Source organism: Apus apus, chromosome 13 (assembly GCF_020740795.1).
Source record: "Apus apus isolate bApuApu2 chromosome 13, bApuApu2.pri.cur, whole genome shotgun sequence".
Lineage (NCBI taxonomy): Eukaryota > Metazoa > Chordata > Aves > Apodiformes > Apodidae > Apus > Apus apus.
Window position 1 is genome coordinate 19,355,614 of NC_067294.1, and position 18,589 is coordinate 19,374,202.

General features: G+C 51.1%; 2 pseudogenes; one reads left to right on the forward strand and one right to left on the reverse strand.

Annotated features, from left to right (window-relative positions):
• The first annotated feature begins 5,210 nt into the window (after nt 1-5,210).
• LOC127390261 (olfactory receptor 14J1-like) lies at nt 5,211-6,097 on the forward strand (annotated as a pseudogene).
• A 9,653-nt stretch (nt 6,098-15,750) lies between these two features.
• LOC127390262 (olfactory receptor 14C36-like) lies at nt 15,751-16,719 on the reverse strand (annotated as a pseudogene).
• Between the last annotated feature and the right edge of the window lie 1,870 nt (nt 16,720-18,589).

Below are 18,589 nucleotides of genomic sequence, written 5' to 3' on the forward strand. Positions count from 1 at the left end.
AACTCCTTTCTGTCTGGATATAGTGGTCACTGGGAACCTGAGAGCTTTGCTTCCCATCATAAATTGAAGATTTGTTGTGGATGGAAGCACAGAAATGTTCATGCTTGAAGGGACCTCAAGAGATCTCTAGGTCAACCTGCTGCTCTTAGTGGGGTTAATTATGGGGTCAGAGTAGCTCCTCAGGGGCTTATGCATTTTGGGCTTGAAATGCTGCAAGGATGGAGATGACACAAGCTTTCTGGGAGATCTGCTCTACTGCCTGGCTGTCTTGATGGGGAGAAAGTTTTTCCTGCCTTGGTTCAGCTGATGCCCATTGGCCCTCACCCCCTGTGCTGGTTTTGGCTTGGATAGAGCTACATTTCTGCACAGTAACTGGTGTGAGGCTGTGTTTGGGATTGAGCTGAGAGTCATGTTGGTAACACAGGGGTGGCTGAGTTGTTGCCAAGCAACGCTGACATGAAGCCAAGGACTTGTTCAGTTTCTCACACTGCTCCTGTCCAACAAGCTGCTGCTCTACAAGAAGCTGGAGGAGACACAGCCAGGACAGCTGATCCAAACCATATGATGTCATGCTCAGTTTTATATAAACCAAGGGGAGTTGGCTGGGAGGAGCAATCACTGCTCAGGGACTGGCTGGGCATCAGTCAGTGGGTGGGGAGTGATTCCATTGTGCATCACTTCACAGAATCACAGAATCATGAGAGTTGGAAGGGACCTCTAAAGAACATCTACTCCAATCCCCTCTGCTAAAGCAGGATTGCCTGGAAGGCAAGATGGTGAAGGGTCTGGAAGGCATGACATATGAGGAGCAGCTGAGGTCACTTGTATTATTCAGCTTGGAGAAGAGGAGGCTGAGGGGTCACCTCACTGCAGTCTATGGTTTCCTCACAATGGGAAGAAATGGGGCAGGTACAAATTTCTTCACTCCTGTGACCAATGACAGGACTTGGGGAAATGGCAGGAAGGTGAATAAGGGGAGGTTTAGGTTGGATATCAAGAAAAGGTTTTTTACCCACGTTCTGGTTTAAATATTAAAGGTGAACCCCAAAAAACCAGAGGACATAATTGCTCTCTATTACCCTGTTGTAAGCTGATGCTGTCACAGAGGGATACCATTTTCTGTGATGGCATCAGCTCACGACACACCCCCTCTCCGCCCTCCCAAGGGAAGATAGAAGGGGAATAAGGAAGAGAGACTTAATCTTTGGAAACTGAAACTAGAAACAAATTTTCTGTAACACAAGGAAAAAGGGTAAAGGGGGAGAAGGGGGAAGTAGATATTTATATACAAAACCGATCTCGATGATGGCAGGGATATGGGACACGCAGGGTGGCTCCAGGGGAGAGGTCCACGGCTCCTCACAGCACCTGATGCAGTTGGATTCTGGAGCAAGCACCTGGGAAGCTGAAGGAACCAGCAGCAGCCCCGGAAGGGAGAAAGGAGCAGGAAGGGAGAAGGGCCCAGCTTACATCTCTCCTGGCTTGGATAGATTGTGACAGGGAGTGGGTGGGAATACTGACCCTTCCAGTCTTTCAGGGTCCTAAGGACTCTCTCTCTCTCTCTCTCTTTCTCTAGGTGTCCTACACCGTGTTGGTGTCTCCAAAACCATTACAGCCCAGAGGGCAGTCAAACACTTGAACAAGCTCCCCAGGGAAGTGGTCACAGCACCAAGACTGCCTGAGTTCAAGCTGCATTTGAATTATGCTCTCAGGCTCGTGGTGTGATTCTTCGGGTGTCCTACATAGGCACAGGAGTGGGACTCAGTGATCCTGATGGGTCCCATCCAACTCAGCATATTCCATGATTCTATGAAACAGAGGCTCCAGCTTGGTCTGGCTGTGCCCCTGCCTCAGGGCAACAGTGCACATTTGGGCTTTGGCAGCTCAAGTGCAGCCCCAGGACAAGCTCTGACTTATCTGTAGGACACTTGGCACCAAGGGTCCAAGACCCTCAGGGTACAAAGGTTTGGCCTCAGAGCAGAGACATGCCAGAGTGGACTGCAGGTGGAAACATGAAGCTGGAACTGGATACAAAGAGCGTGAGCAAACCCTGCTGTTCTCAAGGGCAGAGAAAAACAGGGCTGGGAAGAGCACCCTGGAAGGAAATGGATTTCTTGTCAGTGGTGGCTCTGCTGCCCTTGAGGGCCTTTGGCAGAGATGAAGCTGATCTCCTGGAATGACAAGGTGCTGCTGACAGGCCCACTGTGAAAACTGATGGTCTGTTCCTTAACTGTTTTTTCCAGACGCTCAGCAAAGGTTGGTGGGGAGGAAAAACAGAGGTTGGAAAGTGTTGGCCCATGACTGAGACCCCACTGTGAAGTGCTGCCTCTTCATAGACTGCCCTACACCTACTGGGTTGAGAAGGGACAGACCTTGCCACGCTGCAGAGGTGCCACGAGTTCCTTGCACAAAGTCCTCAAACCTGTCTGTGATGCTGCCTGCAGTGTCTGTTCCACACTCACTTTGGGTGGGGATGGCTTTCCAGGTAAGGACCATCTCTGTCCTGGCCAAATGCAGGTAGGTGTTTGTGAGAGCCTTGGCAACTCATGTAACTCTACAGGCCTGTGTCTGGAATTAGAATTACTGGCCTGAATTTTATTAGGACATCTGGGGTTGTTCATGGTTCCACCATCACTGCCATCAGTGGAGATCTTGTCAGCCCAGCTGACGGAGCAGAAACAGGGAGACTTCGCCCTCCCTGTGGGACATGACTCCATGTCCTCAGATGAATCCCTGCATAGGCTGCCCACAACGTAACAAGCACAGACACATTTTGTAGACGTCAAAGTGGACATTTGATGTCATTTCACTCTGCCAAAGTGATTCCCCAACAGCCTCCAAGAAATTTCCCCCAGATGGTGCCCTGTCTCTAAGCATTGCTCCACTAGTATGCCCATTGCTCATCTGTATGCCCACCTGACCTGAGGTCAGAGGGATCCCAGCTCCTTGGGTTTTGTATTGTGTGCGTGGTGCAGCCGAAGACCACAGACATGGAATGAGGGCTGTATCCCGTCCCTCAGCAAGGGTACCTGACATCATTCCATGTCCCTGTTTCCTGTCTAGAGATGGTACAGTGATTCTTGGAGCTAAATCTTTTCCTGATAGGAGAAATGACAGTGGAGGAAAGAGGTGTCTGTTGCCAGCTGAGGGAGAACAAATCAGTGATCACTTCACCCTGTTTTCCAGAAAGTTCCCCTGCAGCCCCAGAGACAGCTGGAGGAAGCCCAGAGGGGGGAGATGGTGCCTTGGGCTGGTCCTCTGCTGCTGAGCTGGCTGGGCTCCTGGGATGGAGGGAGCTGATGGCAAGTGGGCAGCTCTGCAGAGAGACGGCTCTGCCCAGGAGCAGCTCCTCTGCACAGGCAGTAGGGCTGAGGGCACTGCCTGCAGGCACCAGGGGACAGGAGTTGGGAGGCAGAGAGAGAATAAAGGCAGCATGGAGTGGGAGGAGAGATGAGAACAGCAGGGTCCTGCAGCCCAGGGGGAGTGTGCTGAGGCAGGGACTGCTGCCTGCCAGGGTCAGCTCTCAGCCTGCATGCGGAGCTTCCCTCGGCACTGTAGGGAGAAGCTGTGGGTGGACAGAAGGAGTGACCTCCAGCAGGGCAGGGGTCTTCTGCTGTTAGCAGAGTGCTGCATAGGTCAGGGCTGGTCACAGCTTCACCCCTAGCTCATGACATTTCTACAGGGACTTTTCAAGAAGCACATTAGGTCACCAACAGCCACCTCAGGTTTCTGTGATTTGGAATTTAGCCCCTGCACACACAGAGATGCCCCTGGCAGGGGTCCTGCCCCTGGCTGGGGTTTGCAGGCAGAGCTGAGCACACAGTGGTGGGATGCAAGCATGGGCAGCGAGCTGAGCTGGGAATAGGATAATGGCTTCTGGCAGAAACATCTCCAGCAGCAGAGACACAGGCAGGGAGTGAGAGGGAGCTGCTGCCAGAAACACTGGGGAGGTGATGTGGCACCTCCCTGCTGTCCCTGCAGTGCAGACACCTTCCCTGTAGCAGCTCTTCCCTGTTCTTCCCCAGCCCAAGCAGAGCCTCTGCCCTCAAACCCAGGGTGTGTCTGGCAGGCATTACCTCTGCAGCAGCCAGGGCCCAGAAAGCAAGCACCAGCCCCTGTTCTCCAGCTGGATTTGCCTGTCCCTCCTCCCTTGGCAGGAGCATTTTGCCATGTCACTGCTTCCCCCCCTGCCTGCACTGCCCTTGTATCCCCCCATGGATTGCCTGAGTCAGTGCCTGGGATAGGGGTTGGAGGGGACAAGTTCAGCTCCTGTCCAGATGTTGCCTCTTTGGGTCCTGCTCTGCAGATGTCGTTGTGGCAGCAAAGTGCCCAAGTCTCCTGTGGGAAATTCAGGACATTCAGCCATTTCCCTGGGTGTTCTGCTGGGCTGCAGGGTGCCCTCCAGAAAGGCACAGCTTTGCCAGAGTATCTCTTTGCTAACAAGGATCCCTGTGGAGAAGACACCTGGGTTCCAAGGCCATGGTAATGCTGCTGTACAGTCCTATGTGGGCAGCTGCAGTGATCCCTCTGTGTCCCAGTCTAGGGGAGGACAGATGAGATCCTGCTCAGGTGCCCTAAGAAAAAGTGAGGACTCTTGTAATCTGTTCTTTCAGCCTGGGTTCCTCTGTTCTCAGCAGAGTCCGGTTTCTCTCTAGGGAAACTTGTGATCGTCCCCCAGCTCCAAGCTGCCGGCACAGGGCAGCTGAGACCAGGACTGATGGGCAGAACAGCTCTCCTCTCTCTGCACTAAGGGACAGGCCCTTTGCCCCTCACCACCCACAAGGTTTCTCTTGGGATACAGTAGAAATGTCAGGGATTGAAACCACCCCAAACCACTCCCAAAATGGCAGCAGAAACTAGAACAAAAGAAGCAAACCAAAACCCTCTCGGCTCAGTTCTGCATCTGGGCAAATTGGGAACAATGCCAAGAAGCTCTTGACTCTCTCTCACGGGTACATTTAGTATGAGATCATGTTGTGTTCTTAGATTCCTTTCACAGAACAGCAAGGACTCCCCAAAAGCCCATCACAGATTCTCTGCTGCCAATGGTACCCTCAGCTTACAAAACCTGAAACTGAAGTGAGGGAGTTGCAAAGAGGTGCCCTGAAAAGAGAAAATCTGAATGTGGGGTTGCTGTGAGACATGCAATATGTTTTGCTCAGAGATGTCTGGCCTCACGCGGTACTGCCTTTTCCTTATCAACCCATAGGAAGGAAATGTCCAACAGCAGCTCTATCACCCAGTTCCTCCTCCTGGCATTTGCAGACAAGCAGGAGCTGCAGCTCTTGCACTTCAGGGTCTTCCTGGACATCTGCCTTACTGCCCTCCTGGGCAATGGCCTCATCATCACCACCATTGCCTGTGACCACCACCTCCACACACCCATGTACTTCTTCCTCCTCAACCTCTCCCTTCTCGACCTGGGCTGCATCTCCACCACCCTCCCCAAAGCCATGGCCCATTCCCTCTGGGACACCAGGGCCATCTCCTACACAGGATGTGCTGCACAGGTCTTTTTCTTTCTCTTCTTCATTGTCGGGGAGTATTGTCTTCTCACCATCATGTCCTATGACTGCTACGTGGCCATCTCAGACCCCTGCACTACGGGACCCTCCTGGGCAGCAGAGCTTGTGTCCACATGGCAGCAGCTGCCTGGGCCGCTGGGTTCCTCTATGCTCTGCTGCACACGGCCAGTACATTTTCACTGCCCCTCTGCCAGGGCAATACCCTGGGACAGTTCTTCTGTGAAATACCCCAAATCCTCAAGCTGTCCTGCTCACACTCCTACCTCAGGGAAGTCTGGCTTTTTGTGTTTAGTGCCTGTTTAGCATTTGGGTGTTTTGTCTTCATTGTGGTGTCCTGTGTGGGGATCTTCAGAGCCATGCTGAGGATCCCCTCTCAGCAGGGACAGCACAAAGCCTTTTCCACCTGCCTCCCTCACCTGGCTGTGGTCTCCCTGTTTATCAGCACTGCCATGTTTGCCTACCTGAAGCCCCCCTCCTTTTCCTCCCCATCCCTGGATCTGTTAGTGGCAGCTCTGTACTCAGTGGTGCCTCCAGCAGTGAACACGAGATCAAGGATGCTGTTAGGAAACTGATTCTATGGACATTTTTCAAGAGTGAGAAATTTACCCCCTCTTTCCAGAAATGACTCGCACACATCCACCCTTTTGCTATCTTTTTTTTTAAAAATATATATTTGTAATCCTTATATTTATAATTATTGCCGTTGCTCCCAGTTATGTTCCTCCACAAGTGTTTACTTTTGCGTCACTACATCTGAGAGTTGTACCTTTTGTCACCTGGTTCCTTTATAAAAGTGTGTCCAATACTGGCATCGCTGTAATAAAATGGGATCTCCCTGCTCCAGAGCTTTCATGCTGGGCTCTTTCTCCAAAGTGGTTTCAGTAACTGCACCACTGGAATTCCTCTTCCTCCCCACATTCAAGATCAGAAAATTTGGATCTTCTTTCTAACTTTTTAGAGATATAGGAGTGGATTTAACAGTCACCAGTTGGTGGCTGGTGACAGGTGAGATGGTGAGTATCACTGATTGCTGCACCCAGGGTTTTCCCAGAGGGGAACACAGAAGACACCCATCATATGGATTTCTGGAGAGCACAGTGGTTCTGCAGGGTCAGCATGTTCCTGGGGTTGTGTTGGATGGAAGACGTGGGCAAAGATGTGGTTTGGGGCCTTAAGCCCAGAACATGTGGAGGCCTCCTCTGGGCACTCTGTGCTTCCTCTCCACTGGACTAGAGTAGGAATTTCCACCAAGGGCACTGCAGTCTGGGGTGGCCACGTTCCTCTGAATACATCCCCTTGTGCAGCTGGCCTTGTTCATGGTGAGCTTGAACCACTGGCTCATAAGTTGTCCTTTAGAGTGCCATGCTCCTGAGGGCCATTGCTCATCTGGTCAGGTTCCCTGAGACATGGGGTTACTCTTCATCCCCACCACTGATGCAGAACTTTTGCTTCTTCTTTGGAGGTAAAACTTTGGAGGTTTATCTTTGCTGAATCCCAGAACTTCAGAATCCTCCTGGATTTAAGCTGCACTTTGTCAGTCCTTAATGCTGCCATGCAGATGGCTCATTCTGGTCGTGGTGAGCCATCAACACAAGGTAACAGCATGAGGAGATTGCAGAACACTCTGGAAGTAAAAGATGTTACTAGATTTGAACTGTCCCATGTTGGAATCTTCACAACAAGCACACTAGAAACATCTTTGTGCCCCATATAGAGGGCATCAAGCAAAGCCAAGGCCAGTGCTTTGAGAGCAGTGCTGGGCTGTTTGTAGAGGAATGGGTGAGGATGATCAAAGAGAAGAGCCTTGGAGGGGAAAAGGAAAACCAAAAGGTCAGCTCAGGTTGTGATGAGACCAGGTTGGGGGATCCTGTCTGGCAGCCTTGAGGCCATAACTTGAGTGGGACAAAAAAGCCACAGCGGAGTCAACCCAAGTTATGTGTGCTCAGTTCTCTGGTCCTGGGGAACCTGAGTGCTCCACCTATCATTAGCATGGGAATACCCATTCTAGAAGGAAATGCACAGTCACTCACCCTGGAGGGGACCTTGGGAGATCTCTAGGCCAAAGCAAACCTCAGTCCATGGAGAAAGGGAAATGAGGATTGGGCTGTTTGCACGCCAGGCTGTGTCAGTGTCAGATGTACAACCTGTGCAGACAGTTCGGATACCTCCTGGAGATGGTCTTAGTCCCTCCATTTATGTAGGAGCTGGCTCTGGAATTCCAACATCCTTCCAGATCTTCCGTGCACAGATGAACAGACACAGAGAAATGTCTCTCTCCAGCCTATAATCACAGAACCCTTGAGGGTTCTGTGCTTCCTCTTCATGCTTCACCTTAGTCAGAAGCTCCTTTCTCACCCATCCCAGCCTCCTGTGTCCTTGATGTGACTTCCTGAAGGGTGCACTGGATCATGAAGAGGTGATCCTTGACCATTAAACAGCTCTCTGCAGAATCCACCTGGCCACAGACAGCCCCTGACCCAAAGCTATGAACATTTCCTTCCTTAACTCTTACCCCAATCAGGCTCTGTGCTATGGAGCTCTCCGCCCAAGTCCCAGATAAAACTCTAACCCCTGCCATGGCTGCAGACACCTTCCCCTAGACCAGGTTGTTCAAAGGTCCATCAGCTAGGCACTCTGAGCAGGACACCAAACCTCTCTCTAAAACTGCCTAATCCTGAAACAGAGCATTAACCAAACTCTGACTTCAAATAGTTAACTGTTTGCAGGGTGTAAATCTTTCATCTGGGCCTACTGCTACTGACTTGTAAAAGCCTTTTGTGTGAGCTTATCTGTAGTTTTAGGGAAGAAATACAAGGGTCCTTGAAGAAGAAAGAAGCCATTGAACTGCAGCTAAGTGTGACTAAGAATGTCTTTTGTAACCAATTCTAAGGAGTAAGCAGAAATAGAAGAGACAGAACTCGGCCAAAGGTTCCTGTGAGGAAGACTCAAGGATGAAGTAAACAACCCTGAGGAGACCCTAATGGACTTAAAACTCATGCGATAATGGGTGGACACTTATGTAAATGATTTCTTGGGAAACTAATGAATATGCAAACTGTTTCATAGAAATATTACACATAATTAAGTATCATCTGTATATGTATCTCTCACCTTACCCTGTAAGGTGCGCACATTTTTGGAGGACCTATGCCCTGTGCGTCCGGCGCCGTGAATAAAGATACCGACTGAACAGCACTTGGACTGTTGGGTGAACTTTGTTTCAATGCCTGTCCCGCAAAGGCAAGCTCTGAACCCCAAACCCCACCCTTAACATCTAAATCCCAAAGCCCTCGTACCCACACTCTAACCTCCTCAGTTCTACCTCCCCACACAGCTGGGGCAAGGGCCAGGATCATGTGGCTGCAGAGGAGTCACAAGGCACAGGAAGAGGAATGTGAGATGACCAGCTTTCAGGCCACCAGAAGGAGATGGGTGGGAGTGCTATGATGATGTCAGCTGTGCCTCAGGAACGCATGGGCCATCTGGAGGTCCATCAGCTGGGAAGGTGACTGTGAGGTCACACCTGCCAGAATCCCTGACAGGGCAGCAGCAGACCTGGATGTCGGTTGGCACCAGGAGGTGCCTTTGATCATGGAGCACCAAGCTGTGCAGATCTCACCAGTTGAAATGTTTTCCCACTTTACTCTTCTGAGCCCTTTCAATGTTTTCTTACGAAGAAAAAAACAACTCCAGTCGTCTTTCCTGCTGCCACAAAAAGGTGATGTTCACACAGGAATTTGTTGCTGCAGTTTTGGAGACAGGTAAGGACATGCAGATTGCCTCATGGCCAGTAGCAGCATGGAGCTTCCTGCACTCTTCTCTTATACAGTCAAGTTTCACTTGCCACCCAGGGATCCACTCAGCACTACACAGCCTGAAGGCCAAGCTGTCCACGGGGCACAGCCCAGCCCAGCACGGCCCTGGGCCTGGGTCCACTCAGGTTTACGGTTATGTGGATCACTCACTCCATGATATAGAGTGGATCACCAAACCACCTGATGGAGGACAGAAGGAGGACAAGGTCTGCTGTAGACAGCTGGAGGAAGGGACACAGGTTTTAGTCCTGGTAATAACTCTGGATTTCCAAGGCCATGAGCCTCTGCTCCAAGGCTCTGGTTGAAAGCAAGGTGGAAGGTGATCCCTGACCCATTGGGGGAGTGCTCTCCTGGACTTGTTCCTCACAAGAAGACAAGGAAGATGTGGAGGGCAGCTTTGGCTGAAGTGCAAGTGAAGGTGTTGGGGTTCACAAGCCTGAGGGAAAAGAACAAGACAAGTTGTAGCAGGGCTGAGTAGAGAGGATAACCTTCCCCAGCCCTCTGACAGTGCTCTTCCTAATGCAGCCCAGGATGCCACTGAGCTTCCTTGCTGCAAAGGTGCCAAGCCAGGAGAGGACAAGGCTTTGGGGAGCCCTGATAATAGCCTTCCCAGAGCTTCTGTCATCCAAAGGCAGCCAGGCTCTACCCTGCCGTGCATGATGGGAGGATGAGGACCAGTGGGCATCAGCTGAAATGGGGAGGAAAAACTTTCTTCCCATGAAGACAGTCAACCACTGGAGAGGATCTCCCAGAGGGCTTGAGCCATCTTCACCTTTGGAACTTTTCAAGCCCCAGTGAATATAGCCATGAGGAACTTTCTCTGATCCCACAGCTGAACTTGCTCTGAGCAAGAGATGGCCTAGAGACCTCCTGAGGTCCCTTCCTACATGAATGGATCTTTGCTTCCATGCACCAAGGATCTTGCCTTGAAAGGTGAAAAATCACTGAGGTTCCTGGTGAGAAGTAAAGCCAGCTGGAAAGTTTTATCAGATGATCTCTGTCTTTCTTGTCCCACCCCAGGAAATGTTGCTTATGACCCCATTGTAGAAGGCTACCAAGTTTGTCAAGCAGGATTTGCCCTTGGTGAAGCCATGTTGGCTGTCATCAATCACCCCTTTGCTTTCCAAGTGCCTTAGTAGAGCCTTCAGTAGGATCTGTTTGGCACAGAAGTGAGACTGACTGGCCTGTAGTTCCCCAAGTCTTCCTTTTTCCCCTTCTTGAAAACAGGGCTTATGTTTCCCTTTGTCCAGTCACTGGGGATTTCTTCACACTGCCAAGATTTTTCAAATATGATGGACAGATACTTTTGGTCTTCCAGGATAGCAGCCTCCAAGCACAGAAATGGTTTGTATCAAAATTCTGTTGAAACTGGAAAGTAAATTCAAGGGCACCATAATAGCCTGTTACTACTTCAGGGAGGGTTACTGAAGAAGCACAGACATGATGGTATCACTGCTAAAGAGCTGGTGTGGGAAACTTTTCTTCCCCCACATCAGTCTAAACAAAATGCCTTTTAAGCCAGCGAAGGCCTCTCCTGATTATTCCCAGCTAACGAACTAAAACAGACTTGCTTCTCAAGGACAACTAAACCCAAAACAACAGATGTGGCCAGGGACAGAAAGGATGGGCGACAAGCCACCCTGTGCCCCTGGCAGTCACTGCCCTAACGTGGGGCTCATGGACGCTCGTTGGCTCTGGACAGTGACACTGACTGGACAGGTGGGTCAGGGGGTATCAAAGGGGCGAGGGCAGCAGGTGGGCCCTTCCCTCCTCCCTGAGGCCCGTTCGGACGCTTTCTGCCTGGGACACCCCCCTGCTGCGGACACTGGTGCTGGGACCCTGCCTGCCTGCCTGCCCCGGGTCCAGCCTGAGCCTCAGCGCCGAGCGTGCCGGGGTCCCGAGCCCTGGGGTCGGGGCCGGAGCCCCCTCCCCATGTTGCTGCCGCTGGAGGGGAAACCAACGGGCGCTGCACTCACTGCCGAGAGGCTGCCCCTCCGACACCACGGACCTGCCATCCTGCCTGGCGAGAAGGGGCCACCGACCAACCCTGCCGCTGGGAACGGAGCCCTCGGGGACAAGCCGCCGGAGGAACATCACACACACACATTCCTTTCCTCATACCCCCATACACAGCGCAACCTCTTAGGGCTTCCTTCCCTCCTCCCTTTGGTCCTTAACCCCCTCCCTCAAAAGCTCAGGACCTCTTGCATTGCCTCCCTAAAGGAGCTTTCTCACTACACACATATTGATATCCCTGGTAGCCATTCACACCTGCATTGTCCCTAAACATCATCCCTCGGTTTGTGTTAACCCTTAATAAACCGATCAGTTTGTGGAGCAAACCTTGGCTTCAGAGGCAATTTCTGAGCGTGGTGGGGTGGGGGTGCTTTCTAACCACCCCCCTGAAATACGGTCCCACGGTGGCCGTTCCTCCGTGAGAGGCAGCGCCGTGTGTGACCCTCGGTCTTATTCAAAAACCCCTCCACATCGGGAGGGGGAGTCGCAAAAGCACCTGACAGCTGGGAGCCCCCCAGTACCGGCTTGCGACAGCTGGCATAGAGAGATCTGAGATAGGTGGTTTGCTCTTTGCGTCTGTCGTCACCAACAAGGTCTCACAGGCCTTTGTGCCTCCAGGCAGGACTCTGGAGGAAAACAGCCAGTGGTGGATGGAATCAAATCAGGGGCTACTTGGGCAAACTCAAGTGCTACCTGTCAGAAGGGACCAGATGTATACATCTTTATTTACATAGAGGGAGGGAAAGTGTCATCAGCTCATCAGCTTGCTGGTCCACGTCCATGGCCTATGAAACAATAATGAGAACTTACAGACCAGCATCAAAGTTCTGGAAATGAAGACTCCTGGCACACTTACTACACCAACATATTTTCTGCATATGTGGCAACTTCTGCCTAACATCTCCCTTCAGGGGTTGATACAGTTGCCCACAGAGAGGTGGCCATTGCCTTCAAGATCGCCAGGGGTAGGTATTGTCCCCACGTGGGACAGGGAATTGTGCCCAAGGCTGAGGGGAGCCTTTCTGGAGCAGGAGTTGGTGGACAAGCAGGGTGGGCCAAAGCATCTCTATTGAGACGACTGAGTTCATAGAATCATATCATAGCACAGGCCTTGAACACTTCCAGGGATGGGGCTTCCACAACTTCTCTGGGCAACCTGTTCCAGTGTATTCTTTACTGGACTTTGCCTTCCTTTGTCTTCTGTTTTTTGGAAATTAAGAAACAACTCCCTGCAGCTCATTCTCCATGTGAAGCAGGTGGGACTTGGTGTCAATGGGACTTCAGTGGAGAAAGCCTCAGTTTGAGAAAGGCGCTGAAAGTCCCAGGGGGGTTGATAAGAGAAGTGTGGGGTTGGAGCAGGGACCAAGACTGAGCAGGGAGGGTCTGACACACATGGTCTTGACTTCCCTGCATACTCAGAGTCCAACAGAAGATGCCCTAAACCACATCCACCAACACCACATCCAAAAGACCCTTAAACACACCCAGGGATGGTGTCCCAGCCACCTCCTTGGGAAGCCCATTCCAGTGTCTGACCACTCTTTCTGTGATTTTTTTTTTCCTAATGTCCAGTCTAAATCTACCACATTGCAGCTTGAAGCCATTCCCTCTTGTTCTATCACTAATTACCTATGAGGAGACCAGCACCAACCTCTCTTCAATGTCCTTTCAGCTATTTGTAGTGTGATGAGGTCTCCCCTCAGCCTCCTCTTTCTTCAAACTAAACATTCCCAGCTCCTTCAAGCGTTCATATGATTTATTCTCTAGGCCCTTTGCCAGCTTTGTTGCCCTCCTCTGTCCTTGCTCCAGCACCTCGAGATCTCTCTTGAATTGAGGTGGCCAAAACTGAACACAGTACTCTAGATGTGGCCTCACCAGTGCTGAGTACAGGGGGACAATCACCTCTCTACTTCTGCTGGTCACACTATTTCTAAGACAAGCCAGGATGCCATTGGCGTTCTTGGCCACCTGGACACACTGCTGGCTCATATTCAGCTGCTTGTCAATTAGAACCTCCAGGTCCTTTTCTGCCAGACAGCTATCCAGCCACACTTCTCCAAGCCTGTAGTGTTGCTGGGGTTGTTGTGGTGCAAATGCAGGACCCTGCCCTTGGCTTTGTCGAAGTCTATACCATTAACATTAGCCCAATGATCCAATCTATCCAAGTTTCTCTGTAGAGCCTCCCTATCCTCGTGCAGATCAACACTCCTGCCTAACGTGGTGTCATCTGCAAACTCACTGATGATACACTCTATGTCCTTATCAAGGTCATCAATAAAGATGTTAAACAGAAATGGTCCCAACACTGAGAACTTCACACATTCCTCTACAAACTGCCTAGCTCTGCTCTTTCTCCACTGTCCCTGGCTTTGCTTTGTGCCCTCTATATCATCATCATCATCATGGAATGGTTTGAGTTGGAAGAGACCTTAAAGATCATCTAATTTCAACCCCCCTGCATGGGCAGGAACACCTCCCAGTAGATCAGGTTGCTCAGAGCCCCATCTGACCTGTCCTTCAACACTTCCAGGGAAGGAGCAGCCACAGCTGCTATGGGCAACTTGGGTGAGTGTCTCACCACCCTCACACTAAAGAATTTCCTCCTCATGTCTCACCTAAATCTCCCCTCTTCCACTTTTAATCCATTACCCCTTGTCCTCTCACTGCAAGCCCTTGTAAAAAGCCCCTCCTCAGCTTTTCTGAAGCCCCTTCAGGCACTGGAAGATGCTATAATATCTCTCCAGAGCCTTCCAGGCCAAACAACCCCAACTCTCCCAGCCTGTCTTCGTAGGAGAGGTCCTCCAGCCCTTGGATCATCTTTGTGACCCTTCTCTGGACTTTCTTCAGGAGCTCCATGTCCTTCTTATGTTGGGGGCTCCAGAATTGGAAACAGTTCTCCAGGTGGGATCTCATGAGAGCTGAGTAAAGGGGGAGAATCACCTCCCTGGACCTACTGGCTGCACCACTTTTGAAGAAGCCCAGGAGAGTTGGCTTTCTGGGCTGCAAGCGCACATTGCCGATTCATGGTAAGCTTCTCCTCCACCATCACCCCCAAGTCTTTCTTGTCTAGGCTACTTTCAACACACCCTTTATTTGTTCTTGGGATTGCTCTGACCCAGGTGCAGGACCTTGCACTTAGCCTTGTTGAACTTCATGCAATTTACACAAGCCCACATCTCAAGTCTGTCCAGTCTCCCCCTGGACGGCATTCCTTCCCTCCAGCATGTCAGCCTCACCACACAGTTTGGTATGGGGCACAAGGGAGTTTCTTACGTGCTTATTGTGCTGATTCTGATGTGGAACTGCACAAAACTAGTAATGCCTTTTCTCTCCCGAGTTCCTGCAGCTCCTCATGCTGTGAGTTTGTGTTGATGGATCACCACAACCTGAGTGAGCCCTCTCTGTGCAAGCATTAAGAGCTGACCAAGTGGAGTGTCAGTCTAGGAGGATCTTTAGAAACTCTTGGACTCAGCCAACAGAAACCTCTGTCATTATACAAGAAGTGACCAGTTCTGCATTAGGGGAAGGTGGGGAAGAATACCCCATGTATCAGGGAACCTGACCAGCTGAGCAGAGACCCTGAGGAGAAGGACCAGGGCACTGTGAAGGACACCATATGAGCAGGTGGTTCAAGCTCACCATGAACAAGGCCAGCTGCACTGGGACATGTATTTGGAGGAGCATGGCCAGCACAGACATCTAGAGATTTCATTCCCTTCCAGTGAGCCCTGGTGTGGCCACACCTGGAGTAGTCTGTCCCTCAGTGGGAATTCCTGCTCTACATTGGTGGGGATGAACATCAGAGTGCACAAAGGAGGGCTGTACACTCAAGGATCTGAACCCCACCTGTGCCCACCTCTTCTATCCAACACAACGCCAGGAACATGATGACTCATGCTCTCCAGGAATTTCCATGTGTACTACCAGAGAATGGCTGTCTTCAGTGTCCCCTGTGGGACACTGAAGCCCTGGGGACACCCCTCAATGACACTCACCTACTTACCTGTCACTGGGCACCAACTGCTGACTCCTAAATCTATCCTACACCTCTAAAAATTCACAAAAAACGCATTATCTTGTTGGTCCTGAATGCATGGAGGAAGAGGAACTCCAGGGGTGCTGTTCCTGGGGCCTCTTTGGAGACAGAGCCCAGCATGAAAGCCCTGCACTGGGGAGATCCCACTTGATTATAGCGGTGCAATGAACAAGACCAGCTCTGAGCCAGTGTTGGACACACTTTTGTAAGGGAGCCAGGTGACACAGGGTAGGTCCATGACTCAGGTGCAGTGATACAAATACAAACATTTCTGTAGGAACATAATAACCAAGAAAGAACAACAGTAACAGCAGTAATTACAAATAAAATTAATTAATAAAAAAAAAAAAAGATGGACTCAAAGACTGTGGGAGTGATTTGTGGTAGAAAATTTCTCATTCTTGAACCTTCTCCATGGAATCAGCTTTCTAGTGGCATCCTTGAGCTCCTGGTTCCTCATGCTGTAGATGAGTGGGTTCACTGCTGGAGGCACCACCCAGTACAGAGCTGCCATCTCCAGGTCCAGGGATGGGGAGGAGATAGAGGGGGGCTTCAGGTGGGCAAACATGGCAGTGCTGATAAACAGGGAGACCATGGCCAGGTGAGGGAGGCAGGTGGAAAAGGCTTTGTGCTGTCCCTGCTCAGAGGGGATCCTCAGCACGGCCCTGAAGATCTCCACACAGGACACCACAAGGAAAACAAAACACCCAAATGCTAAACAGGCACTAAACACAAAAAGCCAGACTTCCCTGAGGTAGGAGTGTTAGCAGGACAGCTTGAGGATTTGGGGTATTTCACAGAAGAACTGTCCCAGGGCATTGCCCTGGCAGAGGGGCAGTGAAAATGTACTGGCCGTGTGCAGCAGAGCATAGAGGAAACCCAGTGGCCCAGGCAGCTGCTGCCATGTGGACACAAGCTCTGCTGCCCAGGAGGATCCTGTAGTGTAGGGGTCTGAGATGGCCACGTAGCGGTCATAGGACATGATGGTCAGAAGACAATACTCCCCTACAATGAAGAAGAGAAAGAAAAAGACCTGTGCAGCACATCCTGTGTAGGAGATGGCCGTGGTGTCCCAGAGGGAACGGGCCATGGCTTTGGGGAGAGTCGTGGAGATGCAGCCCAGGTCGAGAAGAGAGAGGCTGAGGAGGAAGAAGTACCTGGGGATGTGGAGGTGGTGGTCACAGGCAATGGCAGTGATGATGAGGCCGTTGCCCAGGAGGCCGGTGAGGTAGATACCCAGGAAGAGCCAGAAGTACAAGCGCTGCAGCTCCTGCTTGTCAGCAAATGCCAGGATGAGGAACTGGGTGATAGATCTGCCGTTGGACATCTGCTGCTTCTGGGCTTCTGTCCACAGAATAAAAGATAGGGAGAAGTTAGCTCAGTCTTCTCTCAAAAAAAATCTGCTGAAGGTCTTAGGGACCTACAAACTTCCTCTTTCTATTCACAAAGGCCTCTTGCAGGTGCTTTTGGGACACTCTGGTTAGACTGGCTGATGGTCCCCTAGGAGCTGTGAGCTCTGCAGGACTTAGCCCGGCCCTACAGCAGCATGTAAAAGTGGAACACGGGGTGACCTCGGATTAAATCCACTCCTGTCACCTTCAGCATTATCACTCCCAGCATTGTCACTCCAAAGTCACCCAACTGCAGAGAAGAGCTGAGGGGATTTTTGGTGGTTTCTCCTCCTCTAGTTTCCCTCCACACCTGAGGAGAGTTTTAAGGCAGAAACCCCTTTCAAGTGAAACCCTGTGGGTGCTGAGAGGCAAAGGGACTGTCCCTTAGTGCAGGGTGAGGACAGCCAGCCTGGCCATTTGTCTTGCTCTCAGCTGCCCTGTGCTGGCATGCGCTGCACCTCTTTGAGCTGGAAGATGGTCACCACAGAGCAGAATCTGGACACTGCTGAGCGCAGAGGAGTCAGAATACTCAGTGCAGCTCTCCCAGCCACTCAGCCCATCTCATTGTCCCTGAGCAGGATCTTAGGTCTGCTCCCCCGGAAAGGGACAAACAGCGCTCACTGCAGCTACCCACATTCAGCCCTGCTGCAGGGTTTCCATGGCCTTGGCACTGACTTGTCTTCTCCGTGGGGCTCCTAGAAGACACAGGCGTGCCTTGGGAGAGCTGTGCCCTTCTGGAGGACCCAGCAGGACCTTGCAGGGAAGGAGTCAAATATCCTACAGATGGGGTGTCCTGACGGGAGGGTCAGCTCACCCCAGCCACACACCCTGCAGTCCCCACAGCCCCAGGTACCAGGCCATTTGAATGCTTTCCCTCCATGGACACACCAGCAAGACAGGACATGCTCACCAGTGTCTGAGTTGCACCCAAAACCTTGACCCCCAGCCAGAAAAAAAGGAGAAGGACAGCAGTGTCAGGAGGGAAAAATGCCAGAGTTCTGCTGCCAGGAGTGTCAGGACAGGGAGACACAGACAATCAAGCATTTATCCTCTGTGGTTCTGGGGGCTGCTGGGATGGAAACTCAGGATAAAGTCCCAATGACAAGCAGGAGTGGGGGACTCTTCTCTGTGGGAGAGGAGACCAGGGAGCTGCTGGGTTGGGGGCATGATCACTGCTTGGGGACCAGTAAAGGTGACATGGTAGTGGGAGATGAGGAACCCACAGCCAGGGTGGGAAAGCGGACATGTCTTTCCTAAGGACACCAAGGTCTTCTCTGGTAGGAGAAGCCTGGGCCTCACTGGGGACATTAATGACCCTGATATTCTGCTGGAAGGGGAACACAGCAGGAGGAAAACAGTGAAGGGGTTTCTGGAGTGTCTTGGGAGAGCTTATCAACACAGCTGCCAAATGGGCCTGCGATGGTCATGAACACCTGGATCTGATCCTTGGCAGCAAGGAAGAGCTGGCCAGGGAACTGAAGGTCAGTGTATGTCTTGGCTGTCGTGGCCCTGAAATAGGAGGTTTGAGCTCCTGAGTAGGGTTGTTATAGGTGAATAATGAAATCAATTTGCTGATCAAATGTGAATGTATATGGTTGAATGTTAAAATGCAATGTTTATTAAAATGCTGGAAGTTATGTTTATTATATGTTGGAAGTTATGTTAAATGCTGGTTGTTAAATGTTAGAAGTTATATTCATGTTTGTAAAGCATTGAATGTTGTGGTTATGTGAGAGTTAATGTTGGAAGCTATACCCTGTCATGTATCAAACCTTAAGTTATATAACATTTTGAGTGACTGCGCAT